At 40.4% G+C, this 10,200-nt stretch overlaps 1 pseudogene; it reads left to right on the forward strand.

Annotated features, from left to right (window-relative positions):
• Positions 1-597: 597 nt before the first annotated feature.
• Positions 598-9,827, forward strand: LOC138076681 (MAD2L1-binding protein-like; annotated as a pseudogene).
• Positions 9,828-10,200: the final 373 nt, after the last annotated feature.

Below are 10,200 nucleotides of genomic sequence, written 5' to 3' on the forward strand. Positions count from 1 at the left end.
AGTTACAGATAAGGAACCTAGAACTTAGAAAAAGTACATTTCTTGTTTAAGGTCCTTTAACTACTTGTGGCAAAGCCAGGAAACAAATCTAGGTCAGGACTATACTGAGCCCTGAAATATTTGCCACGTAGAAGCCCATGGGAGGACAGTGTGAGCAAATGAAAGTTAATTGGCTGAGGGTCCCTGACATGCTAGAAAGAAGAATGTCATCAATAAAAGGGGTGAGGGGCTGAGGATATGGCCAAGATCAGAAGAAAAACAAACCCAGATCTCAGCTCTGCTTCTACTGCTTATGCAGCGCTGTGTTCGCCATTTCTATGTTGTCCAAGCCCATGGGCCTGTTTTAAAAGAACGCTTTCCCTTTTAAATATTTCACAGAGTATTCTCAGTTAAGCATAAACTTGGATGCATTCCCAGTTCACAATGATTCAACCCCTTATATACATGGACCCCTGCTAAGTACTCTTGGAATTCAATCACTGACCTTCTTAAATGCATTGACCTTCTTAAAATCCTCCTTCTAAAAATAAGAATTAAAATAAATGTGAATAGACACAGTAAAGCTTAATAAAGGATATTGCGAAGCACTGCCCGAGGATGTCACTTCAAAGGTAAGCATTTCCTCTGAGTAATCAAAATAATAAATGCAGGGTCCAAAAGATATAATCGACCGTAGTTTGAAAAAAAAACTATTTGCATGCAGAAGGAAGAAAGCTCTACCTGCTCTTCTCTGTCAATTTTGCAGACTAGGCAGAGATGCTCTTTACCTTGACCATAGTTAGCCTAAATAAGCAATACTTTTTATATGTTTTCCTTTGCTTCTATAATGTGTATATTTCAATGGTATGTACAGAAGTTAAAAAAAAAACAAAAAGCTAAGAGTTTCATGGTTCCAATGGGCTTGCATTTGTCACTCACTGAACTAAGAATCATAAAATATTCCTTCATTGGTATTGGCCAAGTCAACAATTGTTTCTGCCTACTTGTGCAACAACAAACATAAAAGGCCAAGAAATCGGGCAGTTTTAACATTGAGATAGCACTGGTTGGTCTTTATTAACAAGTCATGCATGCAAAAAGAAAAAAAAAATCTCTATTCTACATTCTCTACTTCTTTCTTGTTCTATCAGATACTAATATATCTGGATCTTCTCACTATTCAAGCATGTGCCCCTGAAAGGCAGGAAATTTGTCCTTATTTCTCATTTTTCTGGCCTCCTCAGTTTTCTAGCCCAATGCCCAGTACAGAGCTAAACAGATACATGTAGTGTGGAACATAACATAGTTCCCCATACCCTGTGTCCACACAGAAACAAGGAAGTGTAGTGTTTGTGTTGAGTCACCTTAGGACATACAACTTCTATTTACCAAAGGGTAAATTTTTCATTTACCCATTCATTCAACAAATGTATTAAAAGTCAACCATGTGTTGATGGGTAGATAGAGGAATGGAGAGATGGATAAACACATGATGAAGAAAGTACATAGAAACTAGGGGTTAGGTATTCAGGTGTTCGTTATAAAGTTCTCTATAGTATATGCTTGAAATTTTTTATTTCAAAAATGCTGTGTGAAAAGTCCATCATCTCCATTATTGCAATTGCCACTAGGAACCAAAGATGAACAAGACAGAAATATCCCTGAATTTATGAATCATACAATCTGGGCAAAATGATATAATAAAAAATAAGCAAATGAACTATTTTCAAATTATTGTAAAGTCTTTTGAAAGAAACAGCAGAGTGCTGGAGAGAAAACAAGAGGATAGGAGAGAGGGGACTGCATTAGAGGAATTCAAACTTCTCTCAGGGCAAGTCTTTCAGCAGGTGAGCAATGTGGGGTGGGAGGTCGTTTACACTCTAAGATGAGGGCACTGGCTGTTGCATGTGAGAAGATGGAATGAGTCTGAGCAGGTGGAGCCAACACAGATGAGAGCCAGACTAAAATGGTGGCATCAGAGACAGAGACACAGTGTAATGTGATGTAATTTTTGGAGCTATAAAAGTCAACAAATAATAACGTCAACATATCTTGCTTATGGGTTGGAGCAAAGGAATAATTTCATTAAATACATAAAGTATTTTTTTAAATCATCTATAGGAAACTTCCTCCTCATTTTGGGAAAGTTATTTGCCGAGCGATTAGCTGCCCTAAAGAAATGTCTTTTTGAGAGGTCCAAGGAAACAAATTTCATATATTTTCTGCCGGGGTCCAGCCCCTGTAGATCCAGGGTAATTTGAAGCAGGGACGGAGTCAGCGAGGAAAAACTTATTTATTTAGAAATATAAAGAGAGATTAGGAAAGAATAGTATAGTAGGAAAATTAGTGGAGAAAAGAGGCTGAATAACTTGGTTTATGTGGAAAACCAATAAAATTCCAAGACAAGGAACTTGCACCATCTACATAGGCCAACGGCGCCCGCTTGAATAGCAGAGGGTGCCCCGCCTTGGGCTCCCTCTCGCGTGGGTCTTAGAAACCAGGGCAAATAAGTAGACATGGTGAGCCTCCACGCTCCAGATGGGAGTTCAGCCAGAAAAGGAAGAAAAGAACGACATGGGGGAGCCAAGCATTGGTGCCAGACCCACAACTTTATTTTCAAAAGTAGCTTATATACCCCAAGTTGTACATAAAGAAATAATGGAATATGCAGAGTTATGCAGGGGCAGCAGTCCTGACCCTTATTGAGACCAGGCTTTCCTCTTGCATACCTTCCCGTATACAAAAGGTCCCAGGTGGTTTTACATCATCTTCTGGCCAAGGGGCCTGTTAACATTTTGATGGCTATTTTCCTAGATAAATGCCTATCAACCAGAAAACTCTTTTTCCCTTGAAGTGTTTTTTTTCTTTAATCTGCATCACCCTCAAAGTACTAAATAAAGTTACATTCTTGTAGAACAAAGGTGCAGTGGGTTATAACAAAGAAAGTACTTAACTCAAAGATCTAATGTTGCTAATACCAGGTCTACTACCTGTTTTTTCTACATGCCAACTATATCTACAAATAAAAGATATGAAGACTTGGCAACAAGTATTGGCTCAACAAATGAAACCCTTAATCAGTCCTATTCTAATGATTTTTGACTCCTCGGAAGCCCCTACTTTCCTAGGATGTTGTAAGCGTCCTGTGCCTCTCATGGTTGGGAGACTGTGAACAATCACATGTGGCCGGATGAGCCTGTCAGGCAAGCTACAGAACTTTCAGAGGAGTTTGTAAGTTGAAACACGCTTGTCACGCCCAGGAACTTATTAACTGGAGCTCTAGTTAACTCCTTCTCAGAGAGAGGTGGTGGGGGACAGCCCCCCATAAAGTCAGAGGTGTAGGTGACAGCATAAAGCAGTAAAGTAGGCAGACTCTGGTTTTGGGGGTAGATGCTCGGGAACAGGGCGTCTCCTGAGGCTCAATCCTGCCTTTGCATATGCCGAGCCTCCTTCCTCATGACCGTTGCTACAGGCAGAGTTCCTCACGCTGGCTCCCGACATTTTCACCTACTTTTTCTAGCATTTGAAGCTTCACTGTATCTCATCAAGAGTCCTTATACTTCTGATTGAAAGGAAAGACTACAATTTTCCACCATGAAATAGAATGTTATTCTCTAGGTATATTGCATCATCGAAGTTGACTAACCAAAACACCAGTAGCATCACTATTCCTGCAGATTAAATTAAACCAACACTAAATTCTAGAGCTTGAAAAGGCTTTGAGAGCAGACTTCAGGGTTTGGGTTCTCTTTGATTCATTCTTGAATTATTATGTTGATAATAATGAATGTGATCGTATTGAGGAGATTTAATGGTGGGGTTAGCAAGGAAGAGAGGACCAATTTTTTATTTCAATTATTTTCTTGGAGATTATAAGGAAAGAGAAGGCAAAAGGAGTTCCAAAATAAAATTACAGTTGCTTTTACTGTAAGGCCAAAGTCTATTTTTATAGCAATGATGACATATTCCATTGATAATGTTCATACTCCTAATCATTTCCATATGAAATTTAAAATTCAAATTGCTCCTTTTTATTGTTGAATTTCTACTTCTAACAGAGGTAACACTTAACCCAGATGTCTGATTGTGGGGCAGAGGGAGACTGCAAAATGGAGGCTAGAGACCCCTATGCCCCACCTTCCATCCTCTGCTGGCACAGCCATCCCCACACACAGCAGGTGAGTTCCTTGGGTGGCACCATCTACATCACTAAGGAAGCACTGATTGGAGAGAGGCTCATGTCACTCAGCATGGATTGCCACTCAGTGATGACACTGGACTGGAGAAAGGGAAGAGGAGAGAAAATGTGGGAGAGTAGTGAAGAGGGAAAAGGAAAAGGAAGAAGCATTATCCTCTTGTTTTCAGAGCTTACATGGGAAGGCCTCACTTCTTAAACAGCATATTAAAAAGCAGAGACATCACTTTGCCAACAAAGGTCCATCTAGTCAAAGCTATGGTTTTTCCAGTAGTCATGTATGGATGTGAGAGTTGAACTATAAAGAAAGCCAAGCACCAAAGAATTGATGCTTTCAAAGTGACAGCAAGGAGATCAAACTAGTCCAATACTAAAGGAAACCAACCCTGAATAATCATTGGAAGTACTGATGCTGAAACTGAAGCTCCAATACTTTGGCCACCTGATGCGAAGAGCTGGCTCATTGGAAAGCACCTTGATGCTGGGAAAGATTGAGGGCAGGGGAAAAGGGGGGTGACAGAGAATGAGATGGCTGGATGGCATCACTGATCCAATGGACATGAGTTTGAGCAAACTCCAAGAGATAGTGAAGGACAGGGAAGCCTGGCATGCTGCAGTTGATGGGGTTGCAAAGAGTCAGACATGACGTAGTGACTGAACAGCAATATTTCCAAGTAAATTGCAATGCTGCCCCTCTGTCCTTATCTCTCCAAGAACTACCCTAATCTTTTATTTTTTTTCTAACATAAGTCATAACTAAATGCTTCACATCTGGTTCATATTAATATTTCAGTTTCCTTAGTTAAAATAACTCAATTTTACCCAATGTTAAAACCTGAATAATCAGGCAACTGATCTCTCCTTTATCCAGTGGGTCTTTGATCTTCCTTCTCTTATAGCCTGGCCTATAAGGTTCTCTCTGCCTCACCTCATCTCCACCCCCACTCCATCACTATTTCTCAAGGTTAGCTCTTCATTAGAAAATCAGAGTGGAGTAAAGTGTCTCCAGTGACTTTTCCAATTGAAAAGTCTACAGTCTATGAAAGTCCAGCTTCAGCTTCCTGAAGCTTTGGTTATTGACAAGCATCTGACCTCTCTCTGAAATCCTATGGCCTTCCTAACCCCAGCATTAACCCTCATTGTTATGGAAATAATATAGTCTACAAATGAATAATTATACAAAATCCCAAAGAGCAATCAATCTGTCTTTTACCTGAGGCTGAGGTGAGAAAATCTATTCATTCAATGCATAGTGGGTTTATGCGAGAGGCCTCTCTGGGGGCTTCAGCTCGCATTTCAGTAGCCACACCTAATCCATACCCCATCCTCCCAATCCCCCATAGCCCCTCAGTCCTTTTAACCTCCTCCTAGCCCTCACCCTGTCAAGTATTATATGTAGCCCCAGGAAGGTTTCACTGTCATTCACTGCAATCTCAGTTGTCACCACCAGGTGGGAGAAAAATGAGGAATCAGAGGTGAGGAAGTACAGCTCTAAGCAGACTTAAAAACAAGAGGGAAGGGGGTTCATGCCCTGGTCTAGCCAATAGACAAAAGATCCAAAAAAATCAGCTGTTGAATATGATCTTCTGTTAGTTTACCTCTTGCACCTTATACAAAGGCAGTACCATCCTCCCCGCCCAAGTTACATTTTCATGAACCATAGAAAGTACCTGGCTCCAAAGGAGGAGAGGGAAGAAGAAAAGTCCATTGCTCAAATACGCATATTTTGTGCCTCTCCTATGATATTTTCCACAAAATTATCCAGCTGTCATTTCTGGAGAGTAGAGACTATGCTTTTTTGCCCCATGTATTCTTGCAAAAGTTCATTAAGTGAATTTAATTGATGAATAAGTCATTTTTACGAATCCATGTTAGGAAGCATAGAGTCATATTCCAGATATGATTTGTCATTATAAATTGTATTGAATGATTCATCTATAAGGAGAGTTTCCAAACTGTGAACAAGTAGGTGATGGTTTTGAGAAATTATTCCCCATCTTTGTATTTTCCTACCTGTTGCTCCTTCTCTCCGCTCCTACATTTATTCTCACAGCAATCCCTACACAAGAGTTGTTTAAAAGGAGGATCAAAAAGAAAAAAAGCTAATTGATTACATTTGCTCCCCAAGGACCACATCATTGCTTCATGTTTTAGGCTAAACATTAGAATCATCTGGGAGCTTTGAAAACCACCACCGCCTGGCCCCACCCAAAAAACTAATTCACAATCCCTAGAACAGGCCCCCAGCATGGGAGGGCTAAAAGTTCCCAGGTGAATCTAATATTCAGCAAAGATTGAGAACCACTTTACCAGGGTTTCAGTAATGCTAATTAAATCACTCACATTCAGCTTAGAGCCAGACACTCCACTTACTTTCTCCCATTTGCCAGGTTCCCTGAACATGTCTACAATATGGTCAAGTCTCTACTGTTGGTCTAGATTCACTCTTAACTGTAACAAACACCACTTCCCTACAGTTCTTTAGTAAAAGTACTTAACACTCCCATAAGGGCTTGAAGTGCTAAATCATTAAGAATATCACACTCTCTGCTGGATATTGTTCCACGTAATGATGTCTTCAATCATTTCATCATGCATCATTTAAAAGCTGTAAAATATCACAATTTATGCTTATAGGCACAAAGCTCTAAGTATCTTCAGTCTGCTGTTGATGAGCCTGGTGGAGCTTTTCAATTTGCAACCTGAGTACAAGATCATGTCACAATAATTTGGTTAAGCCAGACAGATAGTGCCATCAGCACTGCTGCAGAGCAAGCAAGGCTTATGAATTTCACTACAATGGTGTCAGGCATCTCCTGGATGAATGAGTGTATCATGCTTTCTATTGTTTTTAATTATTTGCATCTACATGTCTTTAATAAATATGTGATATTGTCAAAATCAGAAACAAACAGAGGCCAGCCTGGAAAACTCCCTGAGCTGAAAAAAATCAGTTCAATCATACAAGCAAAGCTTAATTTACTTTATTTTACAAGACCGACTTGACCTGGGTCATTTCTTGCTTATGCCTCTGAAAATCAAAAGCAAAACTTACAACTGTTTCCCCAAACAGATTATGCAGCAACCACTAACCCAGTTCCCTAACATTTAACAAAATTCTAATATTATAACCAATCATGGTGAAGAATAAAAAGGCACTGTCTTTCCAATGAATAATTTGTTTTTTAGCAATACACTTTAAGCCTTATTCCATGTTTTGGTTTGAGGGCTCCTGGTATGTGAACCATCTTTGTGATATGAGCACAATAAACTTTTACTGATTACCAGTTCAATGATTCATTGGTTTTACTTCTGTTACTGATGATGCATATACACATACATACACATGTATTTTATATATATGTATATTTAACCATTTATTAATAAAATTACATCAATGTACTTGGTGTCAGAAGCCATTCTAATTAGGAACTAAGCTAACCAACTGATATGTTAGGAAAATAAATACCATTATATATGATGGAATGACAAATATCAACCAAAGAGTAGAAAAGTCCAAGTTCCAGTTCTCACTCTGGCTGGCTGTGTAACACTTGGGCAAGTCGCTTAACTTCTTTAGACTCTAAGTCTCTCTGTGGTGAAATAAGGACTCACCAGGGAATGCGGTATGTGGTTTTATCTTTTTGGTTCCTCCAATCATTGGCAGGGAGTTGCATTCTAAGGTTGCATCTTCTCATTGGAAAGAACACCATTATCAATATATCAGAATCTGTTATGAGCTCAGGAGTAGGGAAGTGGAGTGTAAGTTCCACTGGGCCAAATACCGAAGGATTACTTTCCCAGACCACTGCAGTGAATAGAGACTAGTAGAAATAAAATGAAAACAACTATTTACATCACCTTAACCACTAGTATTTATAGCCTTAGAAAAGTGTGTTCCTGAATCCTGGTAAAAAGTTGTCTTTATCCAACTCACTTATCCTTGAGCTCCATCTCAAATTCTACCTCTTTTACTAGACCAACCACATGCCAGAATAATAATTGGCAATACTTCAGTAGCATTTACAATGTGTCAAGCAGTGCTGTAAGCATTTTGTACCTATAATTCATTAAATTCTCACAGCAACCCTCTTGGGTAGATACTCTTTATTCCTATTCTACAGGTGGAGAAAGGTGAGGCACAGGTCAAGTGATTGCTCAAGATTACAGTCAGTTATCTTGAGCTGAAGTGTGAACCAAGGCAGTCTGCTCTAAAGAAATGTGTTTAACCATTGGATGAAATGGTACCTTCTGAATATTCAGGTCAACCATCCCCTATACCATACTTTTTTTTGCATTCTATCATTTTCTGATTGTGTGAGTACAGGAGATCTATTAGTATGGAAAGCACTCTGAGACTGAGACATAATTTTACAGAGGGTGAGCATACATTCTGGTTTTCTGACTCTGTGTCTTTGGAAGGAGGTGGGGAAATTCAGAGAAGCCTTCCTACGTGAAGTGATGCCTGAGTCACTGAGTTATTTAGGGATAAATACCAATTAGTCATGTTAAAATTGGGAGTTAGGATCAGTTTGTTCTCTAATAAAAAGATTGTCCCTTGCCAATTGATCATATTGTTTGGACTCCAGAATACATCCTTTTGTAAATGAAGTTGACTATCCCTTCCCCAAATTCTGAGAAAACACTAAATTACCTGTAAAAGAAGCTCAGTCCTAGGGTAGTAACGTTACCCCCCAGAGCTGGAAGTGCAGACCCGGGAGAGGACGTGGTGAAGAAGAAATCTCTAGCCACTGCTGAGGAGAGCAGCAGGAAATGCTAATATGTCCTGGCAGAACTGGAGAGTGTCCTTGGACATGTAGAGGGTCTTTTTGCCTGAACATTAGCACAAGTGCTGATGCTCCTTGGGGGCAATGCCCGAAGTTCCAAGGAGTTCTATTTTAATCAATAGAAATTGATTAAGGGCCAGATGAAGAACTCAGGCAGTGCTTTATTGGGACTCATGCTGCTTCAAAGGGAGACAAAATGAAGAACAGGTGCCCTTGCTCACACTCTCCAAGGAAGGCATGCTGGTTCCTTAAATGGGGGGAGGGGAGAGGCAGATAGGCGGGTCAGGCTAGAAGGGTGGCTTAAGTGGTCTGCTCACCCTCTTGGTAGCGCTGTGTGCAGGTATCATGGATAGGACCCTGCTTTTGCTCTCAGCACATCAGAAAGCTTAGTTGGTTTGTGGCATTTTGTATTTGATTGTTCATAATTTGCCCTACCTGCCCATGAGCACAGTTATGTTTATGTTCTGTTTGCAGGAGATATGTGTTGAAGTACAAGTGCAAGCCCTCCAGTAAAGAGTCCCAGGTCCCAGCCTGTCTCAGTCCTACCACCTTGACTTGTCCTGCTTGACCATCAATAGCATGGACCCAAGATGAAGCACAGCAGCTTGTTTTCGCCGACTCTTGCGAGCCATTTTCCTTGTGGATGCCTTCAGTGAGCTGCAGCAACTCTGCTCATGGGCACCATGATAACAGCACAGGGCAACTGTGACTGTGGAGATTGGTCTGGACCCAAGCTCAGCTAGAGAGTGCCCAGCCAGGGTCACAAATTGACCTTGTTCTGTAGATGACCCTCCATCCCAACCACAGCTTGGAAAGATTACATTTGGCTCCAGGCACTAGTGACACTAAAAGTCTTCCATGAGTGAATTGGAATGCTTCTTAATCATGAACACAATGGCTAAATTATCTTTCCTCTGGTGGCACCAAGTGACTCATCTTTTGTTTGGAACTGGTTACTTCCTCGTGAGAGGAAGTTTCTGTCCTTCAGGTTGCCTGCCTGTCTCTCTTCCTCAGACTTCCTGGTGGGCTGTCATAGAACATCTTTTTTGAATCAAAGACTAATTTTCCCAGAGAGTGTGGAGTTAAGTATTTCTATTCGAGGTAGGAAAGCAAACATGGACCCATAAATAGACACTCATATGCTCCTTTTCTCCTATTTTCTGTGGCTTTTCATAATTTTTACCAGGGACATAATGTGGATATGACTCATGAACCTAAATATAATGCGAATGGATTCAT

The sequence above is a fragment of the Capricornis sumatraensis genome, chromosome 1 (genome assembly GCF_032405125.1).
Source record: "Capricornis sumatraensis isolate serow.1 chromosome 1, serow.2, whole genome shotgun sequence".
Classification (NCBI taxonomy): Eukaryota; Metazoa; Chordata; class Mammalia; order Artiodactyla; family Bovidae; genus Capricornis; species Capricornis sumatraensis.